Below are 5,109 nucleotides of genomic sequence, written 5' to 3'. Positions count from 1 at the left end.
GCAGTTCCAGCTGGTCTCTCTTTAAATCTCAGGCCGAATTCGTAGATTTTCAGGATGATTTGAAGGTTTTCTAGGTAATTTGGTGGAGACAGGTGATTTGGGGACCCTACTCTTCCGCCGTCTTTCCCCTCCTCTTACATGAAACTTTTATTGGGAGGAAAAATGTTTCCACTGCCAACTTAATTCCAGTGATAAGGGTGTGGATCGATTGCAAATTAACTGAAAGTAGACAGATTAACAGGAGAAAAATTTATTTTCTGTGGGTAAGTATTCAGACGAAAAGTTTCCCCAAACAGCTAGAGATAGGGGTCGGTATGCCAACTCCACAGTGGAAAGGGAGCCAGGAGAAGGGGCGTCTGTGGAAAAACAAATGGGTTTAGGAAAGGTCAATGGGCTTTCAGGAGAACAAATAGAAGATATGGCAGTTTTTGATAATATTTGTTTCTGTAGTCTCTCTATCCCAATGTCAGTGGTCCTCTCACCCTGGGATAGAGAGAAGTGAAGCTTCTCCTTGGGAGAAGGGAGGCATGGCCAACTCTCAGAGGATTCTGCCTTCAGTCAGGTAACACTAGCTCAAACAAAGCTTCTTTCTGCATTTACTGTATCTCAAATAGCTTTGGTTTAAAATAATCTTCATGCAGCTCTGGGATCTGAGTGGGTTGCCACACTTTATTTTAATGAAGCTCAGTGAAGAAACTCAATGTCTCACTTGGATTCATAGGTGTGAGATCAAGATAACACAGACAGAGATAGAACCCAGGAGCAGAGGAGGCCATGGGAATGTGGACCTTCTAGGACTTCTTGGAAACCTCAGTACAATTTGAACTTCCTTAGGGGATGGAATTGAAAACTTAACCAATCTTATCTAGATAGGAAAGTGCATAAAGTACAAAGAGAGAGCCTTTTCTATTTACTGACATTAAGATCTCTGCCTTCAACTTATCTACCACAAGTACATCCTATTTAAATACTTAGGTGTAATAATTGCTATAGGGATGAGAGAAGTGTAAGAAATGAGCATTTATAGGGTGCCTAGGTGGCTCAGGTCTTGATCCCAGGGTCCTGGGATCAAGCCTTGTGTCCATAGGTTCCCTGCTCAGCGGGAAGCCTGTTTTTCCCCTCTCTCTCCTGCTTGCTCTGCTTGTGTGCTTTCATTCTTGTGTGCACTCTCTCAAATAAATAAATATAGTCTTTAAAACAGAAAAAAAAAGGGGGGGGCATTTATAAAATAAGATAAGGAATGGCTGTCTTGACTCAAGGCCTGGCTCAGCCACTTATATATTAAATTAATTCACCTCTCTGAACCCCAATTTTATCATCTATATAAAATAAGCAATATAATTCTTACCTTTGAGAGTTTACTAGGTCTTAGACATCTTACACACATTATTTTTATTTGTCCATTTAGTAATATGTTATGATGGAGGTTTCATGACTCTTGTTAACATTTAACAAACACAACTTAAGAGGTTAAGACACTTATTTAACATCAAACAGATAGTAAGCAACAGAGGTGAAATTAGAATCCAATTCTGTCTGATTACAAATTCTATCTTATGGCTTGTGCCACCTTAATATAAGATTGTTATAAGGATTAAATTGAATCAAATGATGAAATATAAATTGGCCAGCATAATTCCTGACCTGTAGAAGGCACTCAGCACATGGGAACAACTTCATAATTGTTTAATCATGAAGAATAAAATAATCGTTATAAGATTCTTTTTATTCTAATGCTCTCTGGCTGTGATCTGTGACCTTTTGGAGATTAATTTTTTTTCTTTTTTGACTGCCTTAAATTGTTTATTAGGTAAGAATTTTACAAACATTACTTAATATTACCAGTAATGGTGGCCCTGGAGAATATTGTGTTTTCTCCATGCCAGGAGGCAAGAACCACTGATAGTGTGGTGGAATTTGTGACACTCTCCAAAGCCATGGCTCTTGTACCTGCAGATGCCAGCTGTCGGGTCTCCTTGTGGTTGTAGACTGGTTTGGTCACCCACTGGGTGCCAGGGTTTCTTCTGACAGCTGGCAGAATGGATTAAGGAGGATAACTTTAAAGAATTTGTATCTTCACCAACCCTGTAAGTATTCAAGACCCTCAGAGCCCCCATGATAGTGTTCAGCTCTCTCCTCTGCAACAGACTGAAGGCTTCTGACAAACTTTAGCTAGTTAACACCTATGGTGGACAGGCTTGCCATTGGTAGCACCCTTAGGCACTAGGCATTTGTGGTCACCATGTCGCACACGAATTTGATATATGACATAACCTTGTACCCTAGTCTGTGCAGTTTTTCGGGAGGTTGGGTGGGGTGGGGAGGCCCTATAGAACTCAGAGCTAGCAGTACTACACCAGTGGTTCACTCTGAGAACAAAGCACATTACATAGGACTGCTTTTTTCTCCACTGCTCCTGGATGTACTTGTAAGCACCCATATTGGCTTACCTTGTAGCTGATGGCTGTCAGTGGATGGAAATGAAAGAGCCTATCTCCCCAAATCCTTTTTGGGCTCCTACAAGATTAAATCCTATGGCATAAATTATACACACACACACACACACACACACACACACACTGAATTAAATAAAGATGCATACCTTATATAATGAGCAAATGAGTAGTACTACATTGTCAAAAGGAATTCAGAAAATCAGAGAAGGGAAAATTGATTGAGGTAGGAGCCTCCTTCCTGAAGGAGGTAGAACCTGAGCTGGAGAAAATTTGCATGGTGCTTAAATAGTTAATAGACTTTCCCTAGGAACCTCATTTACAATAAAGATTAGTTTGAGCTTTTGGGTGAATATGACTCATTTAAATGCTCAAAACCATGAATCACTCAGAGTAGCATTATGGGTAATTTTAATGAAACATCTTTAAGGTCTCTATTTCTTTGTTAACTGCTACTATTGAATTTAAACAAAAGTCCCATTTCATTCCAAATTTAAATCCAAAAGAGATTTGATCTTTTCTTCCTGCCATTTTGCAACCAATGTAATTTCTAACAAGTGCCTAGAATTAAGATGTGAGTCAGATCTCAAAACTGCATTTGAAACTGAATGGAATACCAAAGCAGAATGGGGATGAAAGGCAGATTTTAGAGTGACAGATCCAGTTAAAACCACTTGAACTGGCCCTCATCAATTCCTGACACCTTTTACCTTTCAGTGACTTACAGGACCACTAATGTTCCACTATTTGGAATGCTGGGAAATTAGAAAAAGTAATTTGAAAAAATAAAAACATTATAGATAGCTCACACACAAAGATCTGTATATAAATGTTAATATCAGGTTTATTCATAAAACCCCAAACTGGAAACCACACAAATGTTTATCCACTGGAAAATAATATACAAATTGTGGTACATCCATACAATACCACACAGTAATAAAAAAGGAACAAAGTTGATGCATGCAGTAACAAGACTGAGACCCTAAAGTGCAATGTTAAGTGGAAGAAGCCAGGCACAGAAGGCCACTGCCTACTGTGCTTCTATTTATATATCATAGTCTAGAAGAAGGAAAACTATAAAGACAGAAATCAGTTCAGTTGTTACCAGGGACCAGGAATGGAAGGAAGAATGGGTGGGAAAGAAGATGGTGGAAGGAGCCAAAGAGGCATACATTGAACTTTTTAATAATAATATTTTTATCATAGAAGATACATATAAAATTTACTATCTTAACCATTTTAAGTAAGTGTACAATTCAGTGGTATTAAGTATTTCCGAATTGTTATAATAATCACCACCATCTGTCTCTAGAACTCTTTTTATCTTGCAAAACTGAAACTCTGTTCATCCATTAAATAACAATACCCACTCCTTCTCTTTAAGCCCTTTGGTACCACCATTCTATTTTCTATCTCTATAATTTTGGCTACTCTACACACTTCATATAAGTGAAATCATATAGTACTTGTCTTTTTGTGACTGGCTTATTTTACTTCCATAATATCGTCAATGTTTGTTTATGTTATAGCATATGTAAAAAAAAATTTTAAAAGACTGTATAATATTCCATTACTTGTTCATTCATTCACTGATAGACATTTGGGCAATTTCTATGATTTAAATAGTGTAAATGATGCTTGTTTTGTGAGCTAACAGATGATCTATCCTGGAGAAAATTTCATAACCTCTTGAGAAGAATGTGTATCTACTGGCTGCTGTAACATAGAATGTTTCATACATTCTGTTAGGATCATTTGGTCTAAAGTATAGTTCAAGTCCAATATTACCTTATTGATTTTCTGTCTGTATGATCTATCCATTGTTGAAATTGGGGTACTTCAGTCCTCTACTATTATGATAGTAGTTGTCTTTCCTCCCTTTTTAATCTGTTAGTATTTGTTTAATATACTTAGGAACTCTAAAGTTGGGTGCATATATTTTATTATTATTATGCCCTCTTGATAAATTGATCCTTTTATCATTACATATGTGGTAACGTATGTCAGTTATATATATATAAATTCTTTATCTCATATTACAACTTTTCTAGTAAATTCTTTTTTTTTTTTTTTTTTGTCTGATGTGGATTATAGTTACCCCAGTTCTCTTTTGGTTTGCACTTGCATGGAATATCTTTTTGTATCCCTTCATGTTGAGCATATGTGTGTCCTTAGAACTGAAGTGAGTCTCCTGTAGTCTGTATATAGTTGAGCCTTATTATTTTATTCATTTAGCCACTTCATGCCTTTTGATTGGAGAATAAATAAAAATATATTTATATTTAGAGTAATTATTAATAGTTAAGGATTTACTAATGTCATCTTATTAATTATTTTCTAGCTTTTTGTAGTTCCCTTCTTCCTTCCTTCCTCTCTTGCTGTCCTCCTTTGTGAGTTGATGGCTTCTCATAGCAATGTTTTTGATTTCCTTCTTTTTATCTTTTATGCATCTACTGTGGATTTTTGCATTGGGCTTACCCTATTAGCTTGCACAAAACATCTTAAAGATATGTCTATTTTCTCCTGATAGTAACTTCAATCTCATATAAAAACTTAAGCATTTTACTCCTGTCTTTTCATATTTTTGATGTCACAACTTACTTCTTGTATATTGTGTATTCATTAACAAAGGATTGCAACTATTGCAACTATA

The 5,109-nt window shown here is 36.4% G+C and overlaps 1 pseudogene; it reads right to left on the bottom strand.

Moving 5' to 3' along the window:
* Positions 1-268: 268 nt before the first annotated feature.
* LOC112670087 (60S ribosomal protein L15-like) lies at positions 269-4,756 on the bottom strand (annotated as a pseudogene).
* Positions 4,757-5,109: the final 353 nt, after the last annotated feature.

This window comes from Canis lupus, chromosome 25 (assembly GCF_003254725.2).
Source record: "Canis lupus dingo isolate Sandy chromosome 25, ASM325472v2, whole genome shotgun sequence".
NCBI lineage: Eukaryota > Metazoa > Chordata > Mammalia > Carnivora > Canidae > Canis > Canis lupus.
Note: the sequence above shows the minus strand (reverse complement) of the source record. Positions and strands in the feature narration are given on the sequence as shown.